Raw genomic sequence first — 19,566 nt, 5'->3', positions numbered from 1 at the left:
TTCCTTAGCAGTGTAAGCAGCGAGAACCTGGGAACCTAGTGACAAAATACTCCGCTCCCATTGAAACACTTTGCAAAATTCTAAAGGCATTGCGTGTTGAGTGGCGGCTGGCTGGTTCTTCCTCGTTATCAGAGCCAGGATATGAAATAATGAACCTATCACGTTTAAATTCCCTCCTCACTTCCCTAAAAAAAAAAAATACAAATATTGTAGTATTATATATATTATTGAGAAAACATACTAAAACTGTATAACAATTACTGCAGAGTGTCGTTCTAACTTTGTCCCCAACTAATGGTTTGGGTGACGTGGACGTTAAGTGCGTTGTTCGTGCGTTACTTTAGTTGCTTTTGTGGGTATGATTTATTGTGGGATCCAGAAGTAAATCTTTAATGTATAATATACGTATGCATATACAATTTATTGATTTTTTTGTTCTTTTTAAAACGTTCCACAACGATGGTCATGGAATCCATTATATCTTAACCGGGGTTTGGGGTCAAGGTGCTATATGAATATTTGATAATAAAAAAAAACTAATAAAAAGTTTTAAATTAATAGCATGGGTAAGTTGAATTTCCTCTTAAAATAAAGCAATATCTAAAAATTAAAAAAACAAGCTTCACATTTTTTCTGCTCAGCAGGTTAGGCACGGTGAACTTAATGAAGAGACACTGCGTTCTCCACATTCCTATCGAATTCGAGACTAAACCTATCGAATACTACTAAGGCTATCAGGCCTATCGATTGTCTAAAAATATTCCACCGAGTGGGAATCGAACCCACAATCATCGTAATTACAGTCAGACTTCTCAAAACACTACGTAAAAAATAAAAATATCTTATTTCATTCCATACATTTATATTACAGTCCAATTAAAATGTATTCTACTAAATAACTCGGGGGTTGTTTGAAATAAAAATGTGACGTCATTGAAATGATGCCAAGGGTTGTTAAGATACCGTTCATTACTTTTGTTTGTCATTGTAATACAATTTTATATGTGAAATTTTACTTTCATTTAATATAAAAGTATGTAAAATGAATAAAATATATATATAATTTTATGTATCGTTTAACAAACTGCCTTTTTTCCATTTTGTTAAAAGATTGTTTCATTTTATTGTGAATATTTTATATCAGTTTCATATTTATATGTATTTTTTAGGGTTCCGTATTTTAGAGGGTAAAAACGGAATCCTTATAGGACCTTTGTATTCGTCCGTTTGTTAAGACAATTTATCTCGAGATCGCGTAGAGGTATCAAGCTGAATTCGTAATTCGCCTTTAAAAGGCACGAAGTGAGAACGTACAATACAAATAATGAAAACTAAAACAATAACTAAGAACTGAAAATTAATAGATATTTCATAGAAAACAATAATTACAAACTTATATTTATAGTTCATTTCATACAAAATGAGTGCAAGCTTAAGTTTGTCAACAATAACTTGTACTTCCCGTTGATCTAAAATCCTCAAATTGGAATAGGAACCTCGGCGGGAGTCCAACTCGCACTTCCCGGCTTTTTTTTAACAAAATATTGCATTCCACATGGTTTCCCTGGCACCACCACGTGTCCTATTCCCATTATTGTATTCAAATTAAAGTATTTATTATATATTTTTATTGAAATAACAATAACATAAGTAAAGACAGCCCAATACGGTGTCTAGTAATATTTTATAGAGCGAAAAGGGCCGCAAAATAACCATTTTTACGAGAGTCATGTAAGAAGGATGAATAAATCAGCTGAATGCAAGGTTCCCGAGGAATCTCATACAGTAAGACGTTTTCGATGTTTTTGGTAAGTCCTCTTATATTTTCCTTTTATATACGCTTATTGTAGACAGACGTGTGGCTGTTGCAAATTTTACGTTGGTTCATGTTTATTTTATCGAAAAAGATACTTAAAAGAATTGTATATTTTTAACGGTTATGTATGAATAAAAGGATTATTTCTCCTTTGCTTAGGAAAATGAAAGTGTTTCAAACTTTGTGTTTGAAATATCCACTTATAATAAAATCGTAAGGATCCGTGTCTGTACATAGAAAATATATAAGAAATCATTTCATTCCTGGCCTTTAATAACGTTTGTGTGACGAAGACCAACAAAGAAAGTGCAATTGCGTCATTGTTGCACCAAATAAAAGATATGATATAGCAGAGATCATATAATATCGACCCTTAAAGTATGAATATATTAAATAATCTTATATATATACATTTTTTAAATCCTTAAATAAATTTGCCGCTGTTAGAGAAAAGTATACTCTTCTTATTACAAAGATATGAGATAAGGTACTCAGGCAGCTCAATTTTTTTACCCAATAAGGCTTACGTATCAAATTCTTTACACTTCATTCCATGAATGCCTATTTAGAATCTTATATAAAAAATGGGACATTTTGCTGGTTTCTCTCCTCCCGTAATACAATTTTAAAAGCGAACACATTTTCATTAGAACTTTAATTACAAAATACGATATTATATTTAATATCGTTAATTAAAATTTTAATTAAACGTAAGTTATAATTTTAATTGATTTAGTTTAGATATAATATTAAAAACCAATACTTGTCGTTATGGCGCATAAGTACAGCGTGCGGCAGTGAATAACGACGGTTGTGGGTTCGATAAAAATTGTAATGAGCGAAGCGAGCCAATTTCATACATATTTAATAATAATACTTGTAACTTAAAAAAAAAATATTTTTTTTCTATCACAAAAATTTCGCTCTTTACATCTACGACTGCTAAGTTAATAAGTTAACAAGGCTTCCGCCTACAAGAGACTATTTATCACCCCCTGGTATAAGGAAGTCAGTAAAAACTCGAAATTTATGAGAGTGGACCGCAATCAGGGTAATATATCCTAAGTGATCCTCTGAGTAAAGCTTTGGGACTGAATTGAGTCCTGAAAATATTTACTTACAAATAAAATATATTGCTATGAAAATATTTGATAATAACACACATGGTGCAAATCGCAAGAACATAGCTGCTTCTGTGTGTGACTATAAACACGATTGGTATATTTTCATTTCTTTGCTGAATGCGGTGGAAAATGGGCAAAGGAGTCGTTAGATACCCTCTGCCTACCTTGATTTATTTATCTATTTTTATTTAAAGTTTTCACAAATAATTAATACATAATATATTTATATATAATATATATACAACGCTAACTTAGAGAAAATAACAAAAAAAAACAAACATTTTCCTTCAACGAACAATTCATTAGTTATTATTAGTTGACACGGAAAGACCAGAAAAAAGTGAACGGTAACGAGTGGGGTCGGAAGTAAAATAAAATCCTCATTATTCATCCACCTCAATGGCTACTTAGGTTCCAGCAGATTGAACTGTGTTTTCTACTCTGTTAATTAGAACTGCAATTTGTCATTGACAATATAATTTTGGGATAAGTATTTTAATTTTCTTTCAAATATTCTTTTTTTTAGCTATACGTTGTATCTCGCGCACAGAAGTTTAGGCAGAGGGAACTAGGAACCTATCGTGGTGTTAAGAGACTCCGTTCCCATTAAAACACTTCCGTTTTCGAATCTCAAGTCGGAGGAACTCGACGCCGCGCTTTGTCTTGCTACCAGAGCGAGGAAATGAAAGTAATAAATATTTTTATTGCTATGCGTGGGGATTGATTCTGCAACCGTCGCATGAATGGTCGACCTAATGTCCCGCTGTACCAGGACGGCCTCTATATTTTTTTTAAGTAATTTACAATTAATCTTGCATATGAGTGTAGGCAGAGAGAACCTAGTATCAGATACTCCGTTCTCCACTTTTGATGGAATTCGAGACATTATGTCTTGAGTGTTGAATTTGTTTTACAGAAACAATTTGTAGAAAAAGCTAAATAAAATAATTCTGTTTGTTTCTGGGGTCGTATCCACAACCACAATCATTTTGTTATAGTCAGATGCTATCCCACTGCACCACGATGGTCATATTATGTATGTTTTGAAGTGATATATTATAAAATGTATATTTAAATATAAATATATGCAATATGAACCATATTTCTTAAGAAAATCATACAATAATTATTCTATTATAATTTACATCTACAGAAAAAAATGTAAAAACAAACTCATATTTTTTACATAACTCTGTGAAATCCATTAAAAAACTAACGTGGCTTTTGAATAAAACCATAATAACCGACGGAACCAGCTAGACGTCACAGTAGTAAGCTGGTCTCATAAATGTGCCATATTTCATGCTCGCGTTGAGCTCTTAGGCTTGCCGGTTGAAATAGACGAATTTAAACTTTACAAGCATTGAGAATAAAAAAAACATGTTTTCTGTCATTTTTCCGTTTTATCCTACATAAAAAGGAAAACGAAATAGAAACCAGAGTTAAGACACTTTGTTCTCCACTTTTCATTCCAATTTGATACACTGCCTGTTGAATGATGGAACTGGATGCCACATTTTATCTATCAAAATCGGGAAATGGTAAAAATAATTTCTATGAATGAAAATCGAATCCACAATCATTGCGGTCTGTAGCTATGCCACTGCACCATGATGGCCTCAAAGGAATATAATATGATATATGCGAATTCTAAGCAATAATTGCTTTGCTAGTGGAAATTTGTAACAATCTCCCTATATTATGTTGTAACAAAGCTTATAATAATTTCGACGTAGCCCGATGAGAACGTATGGCTTAGTTGGTAAGAGCGCTTTGACAGTTTCCAAGATTCACGGGTTCATAGTTCTATATGTTTTCTCAAAAGTTGTCTCAAAAAGTCTCAAATTGTCCTTTCCTATGTGTGGAACAACACTTTAAAAATGTAAAAGAATACTTAGACTAACTCACCAAAGTTCTTTAAAGAAATCTTAGTTGGTTAATTCGTACCTGAAACAAATTATTATAATTAATAGAGATATGAATATCATATGTTTATATACTTTATTATATTTCTGTAAAAAAATATTACATTTTGAACTTAAATAACTTGAACTTAAATAACTAATAAACTTAAATAACTTAAACTTAAACTTAAATAACACAGCATGATGCCAACAGACATAATTTTTTAAACAAAAAGGAACAACATATTAAATATAATAAGTTGCATAACATAACTAAAGTTCAGAGGCCAGTCGTGGCGCGTACAAGCTAGCTACAATAAACGCGACAGGTTGTGGGTTCACTTCCCACTCGAGTAAAGAAATATTTAATATTTTAATTTCCTCGCTCTGGAAATTTCAAAAAAATTTCTGAATTACATCTAAACCGTAGGTTATGTAATAGTTCATTAAACTTAACTTGCTAAATGTTGAAACTTTACTTATATAATCTAATCTAAAAAATGAAGCTTAATGTAACTTCATTCTCCAAGGGGCATCAGTGAAGAGGTTGACGACAGTGGACGAGGTGAAAGAGGTACGCAGAGATTGTCGTATTGACCCCGCGAAGCCAGCAACCAGAGAGCCTAGTCGGTAGTGCGGAAAGGAGTGTTTAAGACACTCCTTTCCGCTCTACCTATACTACACTTTACTATATAAATATTAACAAAAATATTTTACAATAACAATAATTTAATTTTTAAACTTTAATACTACAAAATAACCAAACAAAAGTAAGTCATAATTATTAAATAATCAGTATAAGTTTTCACATTTAATTTCTATACATTTCAAGAATATATTTTAAGCAAGGACGAGATTTCCAAGTGTCGTTATCAAAGTAAGGCTACATGTTTGTTTCCGCGTTTCAAAATTACATTTGACCCCATTCCCGCTATCTCCACGCCGCTTGTTAGTTAAGACGTCTTGACTTTAAACATAATATTCTTAGTTAATTAAAAAAGAGCAGAAAAGATTAAGGGAATATTTTATTATTATTATTTTAGTTACATGTTTTATCCAAGCGAGGAGTAGGCAGGGGTTAGCAGGATCGTCTATTATCATCAACCTGTGCTTATCTACTTGCTCTCCTTCAAGTATGTTCCTCATTATTTTTACATGATCTTCCTCCACTATCATTGATACTGTAACTTGAAGGTCAATCAAGTTTAATAATTAATCTATATGAATTGTGTCGAATTTAAATATCTTTATATAATGCAGATGTTCAATGATTTTTACAAGCTCAATTAAGTTTAGCATTGGAACTATTCTTAATTTAAGATCCAACAAATATCAATTACATCATTTTTTTATTATTTTAAATAATATTGAAATGATGATGAGATTTTTTTAATTTTATTATTTTTACTAGGTATGTAGCATTGGATGGCAGAACCCAAAGTTACGTCAGCAAATTGCAATAATATTATAAATTGCTACCAATATTTATATTTATAAAATAAAATAAATCAGTTTCACGCTGTATCCCGCATACAGCAGGATAGGAAGAGGGAACCTACTGTTAAGACACTCCGTTCCCTACTTTCTGCCGAATTCTGGAAGCATTGCGTATATATTTATATTTTTTGCATTTATATTCATAAGTAATATATTTAAATATCAAATTTAAAATTTAAATTTTCATATAATTGTAAAACTTAATCAAAAGAGCTTATCATATCCAACAAATATTGGGCCTAAACTCCCCAATTCCCTAATCCCAGTGTATAAAAGGCTTTATCCAGTGATAACGTTTGACGCTACCGAGTCTACCATGCAAATGTGACTAATTTCAGTCAAAGCAACTGCCTCGAATGGGTCCATTTAAGGCCATCCGGAGTATTGTCTGCCTGGCCTTGCCGACTTCAATGTAAATGTGGTTTGGACGTAAATATTTACTAGCGAAATATACCGAGCATAGACGATTTATAAAGGAAATATTTGTTGGCTTGATTGTTTCGTTTTAAGTTGGATTGGAATATTCTTGTCTCTTTTTAGTTAAATAGTTTTTTTTCGTTTTTTTATATGCACAAACAAACAAAAATTGCACTGCACAAATAATATTTAAAGTATCTTGAAAATTTAACAATAATAAGTAAAATTTATATCTTAAGTGCCAAAGCATACATTATATGAATAATTCAGTAGTTAAAGAGGGCGAAGCCGCGAGCGGGTCGCTAGTACTTATTTAAAAAAAAAAACCATTTAAAATCCGCTATTCCTTCTATAGCATATCTAAAGTAAAAAAAAAAGATAAAAGATATGAAACTAGGAAATATAATTTCTATGCCAAGTTCTCCAATTCTCATAAACGGTAAACCCTAAAATAACCTTTAAATTGAATAACCCGTAATATTTTCCATAGCGAGTGCTCGGTAAATCGCTGTTAACTGTACTAAATCACTTTACATTTTATTGTATTCATTACACGGAAGACCGCTGTAATTTACGATATCGTTCATTTTCCCGACAGTTGGAAAAGAAAAGATCTTTTCAATTAGGTGCAATATATAATTTTTAATTTATATTTACAATGCACGCTATATGTTTTAACTAGCGGCCCGCCCGCGGATTCGCCTGCGTGAACTACGTTATTATTCATTTCTGTTTCCATGAGTACCTACGTCCTATAAGCGACGTCCATGTAAAATTTGAGACTCCTAGCATTTGTAGTAACGAAGTTTCATACAAACTTTCAACCCCAAAAACAACCCCTTAGAAGTTGAATATTACAAATTCCCGTCTTAGCGAGCACCTAAGTCCTATAAGTAACTCCTATGCAAAATTTGAAATTCCTAGCACATGTAGTTTCTGAGATTTCGTGATGAGTGAGTGACCTTTCGATTTTATATATATAGATGTATTGTATTTTTCATCGTGACTCAGCTTGCTATCTAAGAGGGATGTAGGTTCAAATTTTTATCGATAAAATAAGTCAGACTATGATTAAAAATAGATATATTATATAAAGCGTCTAGAACTTACGACCCAGGTGTATGTGAAACTGGAGAAGCCAGTCCTAGGTTTTGCTTAGTATCCTATCCCTGCAACGAGACGAGTACGGTGAATCTGTACGATACTAAGGAGCAGTTCTCTTCATTTCTTCTTCTTTTTCAGTTTCACGCTGTATCAGAGCTGTACAAAGAGAAACCCTAGTGTTGAGACAATCTGTTCTTCCCTTTCCGCCGAATGGAGAAGTTCTGGAGGCATTGCTTATTGTATGGCGCGCCTCGACACCAGAGCGAAGAATTTAAATATTAAATATTTAATTTCCTCGAGTGGGAATGGAATCCACAATCTGTAGCGTTTAGTGCTCACCAGCCTTTTATTTTGCAAATGAGCTTACTATCAACACAAATATATATAATGTCTACACTTATAGCTCAATTAAACAGTTAATTATCATTTAAACAATCAACTCGATTCAATCAATTTGCATAAAGATTAATCCCTAAAATATTCATTATTTTTCTTCAAATTAATTGAAGGCCAATTGTGATTTCATTGGAAATCACCGACAATTAAATGAATATTAATGATATAATTAGTTCCTCGAATACGTATTTGTATTTAATTAGGCCTATGATGAGAGCTTTAGCATATTCATTATTTTTAGGGTTCCGTACCTCAAAAGGTAACAACGGTACCTTTATATTATCACTGGCCGTCTGTCCGTCTGTTATGACCATTTATCTCCAGATTGCGTAGAGGTATCAAGCTGAATTTATTATCAAATATTCAAGCCTATGGTCTGAGTCAACGCAATCAAAAGATACGAGCGGTTATGCATCGATATTGCTGCAATTTGTATGAAATTCGCAGCGTGACCAAAATCTATAGGGTACTTTCGGTGGACCAACAAGACTTACAATATAAATAAAGGGATAAAATAAGAGCAAATTTAAAACAATCCTGAAATTGGTACAGAACCCTCAGTGGGCGAGTCCGACTCGCACTTAACCGGTTTTTTTTTACTTTGGTGCAATACAACAATATCCAGCTTTAAGCACTTTGATAATAGGTTCAATTCTCACTCAGAGGAATTTAAAATTAATTAAGGTATATAAAATTCCTCAATCTAGTGCGGTAATTTATTGCGGATTTATTATAGAAGCACACACACATATCAATCCCGTACTGGGATCGAACTTACAACTGTTGTCTTAGTGTTCAATCACTCTCAACTCACTCATAACAGATTAACATTCAGTGTATTCACTAATTTTACATTTCTGAAATAATATAACAAAACTGTAGACTAACGAGACAAACGAAAATTCCATTCCATTCTATTTTCCATTTCATTATTGTACTACAATTTACTTCGAAATTGCTATAAGACGTTCTGGTAATTCCCGAGACAACGTTCTTGGGGGTAATGTGAAAGAGTTAAATGTTTTATTAAATTATGTTTCACAATTTCTCAACGTAACAAGGCCAAATGAAACTGGTTGTGGGTTCGATTCCCATTCAAGAAAATGGAAGTATTTCATATTTTCATATTTTCATAATTCCCCCACTCAACAGCTCCATAATTTGGCAGAAAATGGTAAATGGATCGTTATAACACTAGGTTTCCTCTGCCTACCCTGTCGTGTGCGGGATTCAGCGTGAAGATGATTAAATTTCTCAACATGTCGGTGGCATGCCGGAATGTCACGTGGAAACTACACGGGTTTCTGTAAGGCATTTAATTAAATACCGCTGCGAGCGCTAATTAGGTTCAACTAGGCACTCATAATGATATAACAAACTATGTTATATGAACTACTAGCGACCCCCTTGCGGCTTCGCCCGCTTTTACTACTGGATTATTCATATAAAGTACCTATGTTTGCAAAGCACTTAAGATAATGTGAAAATTAATTAAACCCTAATGCAACCCGCATTTTCGTAGTTTCAATAAGGATTTTCCATTTGTTTTATACAGCAGGGATTTTTTAGTAGGTACAGTAATTTTAAATCTGTGCTACTAATCTTTTCAAGTACTTATTAAAATATATTTAAATTACTATTTTTAGATAGTTAAATGATATTAAATAATACATTCAACTCGAGTTATCCAATATATTAATTATTATATCCAATATAATTAGTGCAAACGCATCTAAATCTTCGTTGCTATAAGGGCAGGCGGGTTTTTTTTTTCGAGCTTGTGGTTAATGCTGAAGAGGGTATTCTGTCCCTGATGAAAAGCAAGCACTACGTGGCTGCCTGTAACGAAAATTAAATAGAATGCATCGGCCGGGAATTGAACCCGGGCTGCCCGCGTGGCAGGCGAGCATTCTACCACTGAACCACCGATGCGTGTAAGGCAGGCGGGCGCGGCGGACTCGCTTGTATAAGCATAACGTCGCGAGGCGCGTTTCGCAGCAAGGATTTTTTGATATTGTAACAACTTCTAAAGTACTTATTAAAATGAAAAACAGAAAAGACAGTTTTGATCTACATTAAATGGCCAACGTAACTAATATACTTATTTATATGCTGAGAGTAAGGGATAAGTGAAAATTGACTCGATGCAGTTGGTGTGTGAACGGCGTGATGGTCAATTTATAAATGCGTTTTTCTCTAAACCTATTCGCAATTTCGAAATAGTTTAAAAAGCAAATTTTATCTTCGTTTTACGTAAAAATTTAATAAAGTATTTTAAAGGATAAGGATTAATACCATTATGGAAAAATATCCCTCACAATAAAAAATATATTGAAATTACTATTTTTAGACAGAAATATGATCACTACACGTTATTCTTAAAAGATACGAATATGCCATCGCTGACTTTTTTGTAGATCTTATTAAGAGGAACAACACTCCAGTACATTTTTTTCATGTAGTATTTACCATTAAAGCAGCGCATGCGCCAAAGTGTCTCAGCAGGTAGGACTTTATACACATTTATCGTATTTATGTTAATTTACATAAGAATGTACAAATAATAAACTATATATAAACCTTCCCTGAGAAATACTCGACCTAATGGTGAAGACCGCATCCAAATCCGTTGGGTGGTTTAGAAGAAGAAGAGTTAGAAAGTTCAGACAGACACAAAAAGCGACTTTGTTTTATAAGATATAGGATATTATTTATATTTGAAAATAAACAGCTTCACGCTTTTCAAGCAGGGTAGGCACTTCAAACCCGCGTGTAGCAGGATAGGCAGAGGGATCCCATTAATATACTTCCGTTCCCCATTTTCCGCCGAATTCTGGAGGCATGGTGTGTTGAGTGGCGGGACCCAACTCCGCTCTATGCATCCTTACCAGACCCAATCAGAAAAATAAAATAAAAAAAACAAATCAAATCAGCTCCACGTTGTATCCTGTATACAGCAGAGTAGGCGGAGGGAACCTAGTGTTAAGACACTCCAGGAACAGAACTATCCGCCTAATTTCTGAGCCCACGTGCGTGTTGATTGGCGGAACTTAACGCCGCGCTTTGCCTGGAAATCAAAGCGAAGAAATGGATATATAAATTTAAATAACTTTCATTTCATCGAGTGGGGATAGAACCCACAACCAGTCGCGTTTACAGTCACAGTCTAAGATGGGTTGTATGTACGTAATATACATTTTCTCCGCCATAGTTCGTTTCCTCTACACATGACACAGCGTGAAGTAATTTAAAAGGTTAACTGATAGAAGTATCTACTAGAGAAAATACTTGGGAAGTACATGCAGGCACCGTAAGTACCAAGTTAACTAGACTCTAAGACCTGGTTACAAACTTTGCATACATCTCGTTAGGATTTTGCGTTGTTTTAGTAATCTTGGAAGTAGTTTGTTTAAGTTTTTTTATTAAATTGTTTTCTTCTTTTCTTCTCGTAGGGTAGGCAGAAAGAACTTAATGTCTATTCTCCGTTCTCCGCTTTTCGTCTAAATTATACATTGTGTTCTGCTTAAAACTAAAATTTTGTTTCTCAGATCTTAGTTCTTTTTTAATTATTTATTTCATTCGCTAGGGACACATGGTCCGTACTTTATGCTAATTATATAATTTTAGTTAATTTTACAATGACCTTATACAAGAAGACAGCTACCAAGTATTTGTCATATGTGTCCAGTATTTTGCTCACGGCGTTGAGTTCCACTACTCAACACGGAAAGTCTTGACATTTGTGCGGTACCTGGAGAACTCAGTGTCTTTACTCTAGGTTCCTTCAGCCTACCCAGCTTCAGATATATGCGACATATTTTCTTTTTTCAATTTCTTCTTTATTTCAATATAAATTCATATAGCTCTGAACCTTCTCAGATGCAGTCTAACAAACAAATACATAAAAACATTTCGAAATTTTCCTTTGTAAATGCAAATAGCAGTACAGTAAGCGTTATTACCGCAATAGAATTCATATTTCTTATAAGTGATTGTACGTATATACAAACTGACAAGCTATATTTATATCAATTTGAAAATTGGAAAACTTTCTTTGAAATTAAATTGCTGGGTACATTTTTTATTGATGATTTTTCCCCGAATATTAATTATTATATTATTATTATGTTTCTCTTTAAAGATTCACGGGTTCAAAAGAACCCGGTCCTTTGGAAGGCTTGCGTGGGGACACAGGTCCAACACGTAGAGGCCCCTTAGAGAATATTCAAATGTTTTAATGTGACGCATCAGCCGGGATCCATCTCTGGGTAACCACAGGTAATTGCCCAGAGATGGTCGCCGGTTAATGCATAGGAACTATGGAAAATGTGGAAATCTAAACTAGGATTATGGAATGGAATTTAGATGGACTGGCTACTGGGCTATTATATTATTATTTATTTCAAGTTCAACAGTTTATAAAAGTTTCTAATTATAAATTGCTTATAACTTCCTTTCAACCAGTAACTTCCCCCGACAGCTTCTATATTTCCTATTCAATTAATTTAAATGAGTCTTATTTACATCGGCTTTATCGCGAATATCTCTTATTATGTTTTGTTATTGACCAATTAATTCAGTAACGGCGCTCCTTTTGTTGGGAACAAAAGTTTTACTCCTTTAACTACAGTTATTTAGAAGTTTATTCAAGTATCTTCATTGAAATGAACGTTTTCCAGTTTGGATAATTAAATGTCTTTTCTGTGTACCCTCAGTTCGGTTCTGGCAATAAAGTACTTTTTTATAGATATTGTAGCTATAATATAATAGTCTTTCAATAGCCTAATTTATAATATAAATAAGATATCCCCTGCCCATGAAAAGACAAAAGATAGAAAAAGAAAAAAAAAATCCAACGGGTAATGCCTCATCTTGATTCCTATATTATCGTTGAAGTTAAAATAAATATAATAAATAACATAGACATCGAACCGTGGTGAGGCAATGGAACAGCATCTGATTATAAACATGTTTGTTGTGGGTTCGATTTCCACTCGAGGTAATTAATTATTTTTATTCAAATTTAAATAAATTATTTTCATTACCCCGCTTTTAGTAACACGACTAAGTGTGTCGGAAATTAGACAGTCTTGCGATACGGAGCACAGCCTCGGCCTAACCTGCTAAATGCGGGATAAAGCGTGAAGCTATGAAAGCTTCATCAATAATCATTCGCTTCAATTAATATTTACCCATTATAAAATTAAACAATGATCAATGAAATTTAGGAGATATTCATTAGAGGTAGTCGAAGCGAAAATAAATGCGAAATTTATTCAGAAGGAAGAAGTAACAAACTTTGCTAATTTGTTTCCTCGAATGTTATTTCGACGGGTGGTTTATTTTTGTAGAGCGTATTTTATAAATAACAACGTAACAAAGAAGTAAAAAGAATACTTTCTTTTAAGTTTTGATGATAGATTTTCTTATTTTTGTTTATTCGTAGATTATATAGTCTAACTAGCGACCCTCTTGCGGCTTCGCCCGCTTTTACTACTGGATTATTCATATAAAGTATGTTTGCAAAACGCTTAAGATAATGTGAAAATTAATTAAACCCTAATGCAACCCGCATTTTCGTAGTTTCAATAAGGATTTTCCAATTGTTTTACACAGCAAGGATTTTTTAGTAGGTACCGTAATTTTAAATCTGTGCTACTAATCTTTTCAAGTACTTTAGTTAAATAACTATTTTTAAACGAAAAAAATTATAAATAAAAACCTACCTACTAATTACTACTATAAAAATATGAAACCAAATATATCGCGCTGAAATAATACATTCAACTCCAATTATCCAATACGTGCAAACGCATCTAAATCTTCGTTGCTATAAAGGCAGGCGGGTTTTTTTTTTGAGCTTGTGGTTAATGCTGAAGAGGGTTTTCTTTCCCTGATGAAAAGCAAGCACTATGTGACTGCCTGTGAGGAAAATTAAATAGAATGCATCGGCCGGGAATCGAACCCGGGCCGCCCGCGTGTCTGGCGAGCATTCTACCACTGAACCACCGACGCATGTAAGGCAGGCGGGCGCGGCGAACGCATGGCGAGTGGCGAGTCGTTTCGGTAGATTTTTTGATATTGTAACAACTTCTAAAGTACTTATTAAAATGAAAAACAGTAAAAGACAGTTTTGGTCTACATTAAATGGCCAACGTAACTAATATACTTATTTATATGCTGAGAGTAAGGGATAAGTGAAACTTGAGTAACATACAGCTGATGTGTCAACGGCGGGATGTGTCAACAATTAAATGCGTTTTTAATTGTAAAAAGCAAATTTTATCTTCGTTTAACGTAGAAAATTAATAAAGTATATTAAAGGATAAGGATTAATACCATTATGGAAAAATATAACTCACAATAAAAAATATATTGAAATTATTATTTTGAGACAGAAAAATGATCACTACACGTTATTCTTAAAAGATACGAATATGCCGTCGCGGACTTTTTTGTAGATCTTATTAAGAGAAACAATACTCCACTACATTTTTTTCATGTAGTACTTACCATTAAAGCAGCGCATGCGAAAGTGTCTCAACGGGTAGGACTTTATACACCTTTATCGTATTTATGTTAAATTACATAAGAATGTACAAATAATAAACTATATATAAACCTTCTATGAAAAAAACTCGACCTAATGGTGAAAACCGCATTAAAATCCGTTGGGTGGTTTAGAAGAAGAAGAGTTAGAAACAACAGACAGAACGAAAAGTAACTTTGTTTTATAAGATATAGGATGGTGTTTTTAAAGTAAACAGATATTTCGGGCCAAGAATATTGCAAGTTCTCGAAATTAATAGAATCATTTGAGTGGTGTCGGGAGAGAGAAGAAGTGAGATAGTGGAGGTAAGAGGTAATGAATAATTAGAGAGGCCCTTTAAACCTACACTTGAATATCAAGTTCCAGGTTCTGCTCTGAGCTCCTCACCCTGTAATTACCTAATGTACTTTTTGCAATAAATAAAAAAAAGTTCACGCTGTATCCCGCACACAGCAGGGTAGGCAGAGGGAACCTCCACACTTAAGACACTCCGTTCCCCACTTTCTGCTGAATTCTGGAGGCTTTGCGTGTTGAGTGACAGAACTCAACACCGCGCTTTGCCTTGACACCAGAGCGAAGAAATGGAAATGTAAAGGCAAATGAATATTTTACTTCTTCGAATAAGGATCAAACCCAGAACCGTCGCGTTACAGTTACACTCTTGTGCCGCTGCGCTATGACGGCCTTCTTTATAATAAAAGGTACCTATAATAAAAAGCATATGGTGTTAAAATTAAATTAACTTAACCCGCCTTTTATTACGAGAACACGTGAGTTAGAAATACATGTATAAATGCAAAGAAGGCTAGTATAAAATTATTTTATTGCCTTTCATTACGTGAACGGTTGTGGGTTCGATTCCCCCGCGGACGAATGAGGTTCCCAGGTTCCCTGTGCCTACCCTGCTAACAATGGAAAATAGCGTAAAGCTTGAAAATATACTATCCTTCTCTTTCCTCCCCAAAACCCCCATTTTCAGTAATAGTGGTCATACATTCGTAAATTAGGAAAGTTACGAAATACACGAGCAGTCTTGGCAGCGCTGTACCGGCTTTAATTAAAACTTGTCCTACACTGTCATCCTTTTGTCTTGCCTAATAAGATTTTGATTTTGTAATGAGGTTTTTGCTGTTCTATAATACAGTAAAATATTTAGATTTTAAATTAGAAGAAATATTTTACTATAAAAAATGTGGAAAATAAAATGTATAATTTCTAATTCGTAGATAAATAAATATTGATATTTTTTTTTAATGAATATTTTAGTACTTTTGTATCGAAAGAGTAAAAAGCAATCAAATGTATTGAATAGCGTTAAATTAGGCAGCTTTTTTGCACCTTAAATTATGAATTTATCTAAGTTAAGGATTGTGGGTTCGACTCCTATTTATCTTTAAAGCATAGTTTTCATTTCCTCGCTCTAGCAACAAGAGTCATCGAAAAGTGGGTATTCGATTTGGGAGCTGCGAGATATTTCCAACACAACATTGTACGAAATTCACCGCGTAATCTAAGTCAATAGGGTACTTCCCGTGGACATATAGTTATGAAATTTGGCACAACGTAAAAACTTACAATACAATACAAATAAAGGAAAAAAAATCGAAACGCGAATCCGTCTGGCACTTATCCGGTTTTTCTTATTTACATACATTATGAAAAAAATTGTTTATAAGTAAAACTTTTGAAATTCATATACAAAAAGTAAATTAGCATACATCGGCTCGAATCAATGCCTCTAAATCAAGAGTGAGTTACGCGCCATCTAGATACCATGCAAAAGGTAATATTTCAAACAAGATATATGTATGTATGTACATCAAACGATTTGTCATTTACCAAAATAAAATACATAAACATATGGGCCCCCATATCCCATGGTTTATGGGAAAGTTTTTAAAATTGCAAAGTTAAATTTATTGTTCTGTTTTTTAATTAGAATTTTAAATATTTTTTCTTTACATAAAGCGTTTTAAAATACGCTGTATTTCGCACATAGCAGAGCAGGTATAGGGAACCTGGGAACCTAGATTTCTGATTGCGTTTTGTGTGGCGAAATTCACAATTGTCGTGATTACAGACAGACGTATTAGATCTTTGGGGAACGCTTATGAGTAGCAGTGGGCTCAAAAAGCTGGTGGAATGATGATGATGCTATCCCATTGCTTCAGAAGCGATAGCCTACGTCTATATGTTACCATACACAAAATTCGAAAGAAAACAACGAAGATCTTTCACATTATGTTTAACATCACAAGATTCTTCTTTTCAACGAATCAGATACTTGTCGTACGACATCTTTGATGATAAAAAAAATAAACCATCCAGATCAGATTTTTATTTTACGCTTTACAAATTCAACCAGCTTTCAAAATGTTAAATAAATTTGAAATCCATTTCCATCCCCAAAGTGCACTTTGTATCTTTTTCGCGATAGTAGCGCCGCGCCGGCCGGATATTACGCTCAAATCGGTATAAATAAAATTCTTCGGTAAAAGCGTGGTTCCGGTCAGACATAACGAATAACGTTTAATAAATAAATAATGGAGCAAAAGGACATCTAGGAATTTTCTAAATTTCAACGATATATTAGAGACCAACGAGAAACGCGACAGGATCTGGGTCCACTGGTGCCGAGGCACTCAACATGCACCAGCATTCGGCGGAAAATGGGGAACGGAGTGTTATAACACTAAGTTCACTGCCTACGAAGCTGAAACAAAAATATTAAGATCAGATTTCCAAAAGACGCGAGCATAGTACAAAAATGACATTACCATTCAATTTTGCAGCTTAATACAATATGAGCTTATATTTCAGGCGCCAAGAAGTCTGTTCCGTTCCAATAGTCCAGTTCAATCTCGAGAATCCAACTATTTTCCATTCGCATTACGTGCTATCGGTTTGTCACAGTGCATCCAATCTTTTATCATGACCCTTCCTTACATTACATGTTTTAAAGAAATTCGGCCTTTCCATGCAGTTTTGCTGTAAAATACAGAAACTTGTCTGCATTATCATAAAATACTTTACGGAATATTAAGTTTCTTATAATAAATTGAGATAAATTAATATTTTTGTAATTTTTGTTCAATTTCAGTATAGACAAATTTTAGTTAGTTGTCTAATATATAGGTTTAATCTAAAAGTATTTATTGTATATTAAAAAGCTTTTAGAGGCCAATCGTGGTATAGGGGAATAAGCGTGTGTAAACACGACAGGAAGTGGATTCGATTCCCACTCGAGGAAGTGAAATATTTCATATTTTCATTTCCTTGGTATAGTAATGAAGCAAAAGTACCACTCGACAGGCAATGTATCCAAAATTTGACGGAAACTGTGGAACTAAAGCATTTTAATAGTAATGGATTGTCTTAATTCCTACTAGGTTCTTAGATTCCCTCTATAAAAGATTTTTTTGTTTTTTTAGCAAAGTGTAAGCTTTTATATTTAATGCTCAACGTAAAACTTAAGTTTTATTATATTTCCTGTTATTTTGCACACGAAAACGTTTTATTAGGTAAGATCAAACGAATACGTAGAAAAGATCTATTTTATTCCAATTTCAATGTCAATAGAAGCTCAATATCCTTATGTACTCAATTTGTATCGGCAAACCGAAACTATCTAAGTATCTTTTATCGTGGTTTTGAATTGCTTTTTTCTCCCTTGGTAATATAGCGGAAGTACTTTATATTTGACTAGTTTTTAGGGTTCCGTACTTCAAAAGATAAAAAACGGAACTCTTATAGGATCACTTTGTTGTTTGTCTCTTCGAATTTCGAAATCACATGGATGTGTCAAGCTGAAATTAATAAGAAATTTTCAGGCCTCTTTTCTAAGTCACACAAAACTAATTAACTCTAATGATTTACAATAAATAGATACGACAAATTCAATCTGCTAACAATAACACACAAATATTACATTGATTTTCCATTAACATATGAAGAACTCGAAGATGATGAAAACTCATAAAGAAAATCGAATTTTGAGATATGCATAATAGCTTTTTTATCTTACGGAAATCTTTTCAAAAGGCTGAAAAAAAAAAACTTTATAACCGATGAAACATTTATGTTTGCAAGCATCTTTTTATCTTCACCAAGCAATTTAAAACATTTTTTTTCATCTACATGTAGCAGGTTAGACAGAAAGGAGCCTAATTAAGATTCTCCGCTTACCTCTTTCCATCGAATTCTGGAGGGATTGCGTTTTGAGTGGCGAAACTCAACGCCGCAGTTCGCTTCGACACCAGAGCGAAATCCTGCTATTTGCGGGATAGTGCGTGAAGCTAAAAAACTATTCTTACATCCTACCCACCATCACTTAGAATAACTTATATTAAACCTTGCATTCACGCTATAGCACTAAATATTTATAAGAAAAATATCAACCCAACTCTTACTTTGGCGTTCATTTGCAACGAGTAAATTTGCTTGTCCTCGAACAATGGTAGTCGCAATTTAAGTTTACATTCATTTATAAGCCATCGCCGGGAGCTCCGTGCGAATAAATAGGCGGAGAGATTCATTACATTGAATGTTTCATAGTACATTGGCTACATTAAATTTATAAAGAGAATGGAGAGTAACTGGGTTGTATTCAATTTGAATTATTTAATGATATTCAGATTTGGATAATAGTTTTGGGTTCATCTAACACTTTAGTATCACCAGTTACTTATAACCTAAAATCTAACGACGGAAGTGGCCTTCATCAGTGCCATACCAACTTTAATTAAAGCTTGTTCTAAA

At 33.5% G+C, this 19,566-nt stretch overlaps 1 protein-coding gene and 1 non-coding gene across 2 annotated transcripts in view; both read right to left on the bottom strand.

Annotated features, from left to right (window-relative positions):
• The window catches only part of LOC146536945 (uncharacterized), a 183,654-nt gene that overhangs the window by 69,303 nt on the left and 94,785 nt on the right, over positions 1-19,566 (bottom strand). The window lies entirely within an intron of this gene.
• TRNAV-GAC (transfer RNA valine (anticodon GAC)) lies at positions 14,203-14,273 on the bottom strand. Its single transcript has one exon. It is a non-coding gene; the product is annotated as a tRNA-Val (tRNA).

Source organism: Heliconius melpomene, chromosome 8 (genome assembly GCF_056956725.1).
Source record: "Heliconius melpomene rosina isolate 202511_hmr_F chromosome 8, ASM5695672v1, whole genome shotgun sequence".
Taxonomy (NCBI): Eukaryota; Metazoa; Arthropoda; class Insecta; order Lepidoptera; family Nymphalidae; genus Heliconius; species Heliconius melpomene.
The sequence above is the reverse complement of the archived record's forward strand: the minus strand, read 5'-3'. Positions and strand labels throughout refer to the sequence as shown.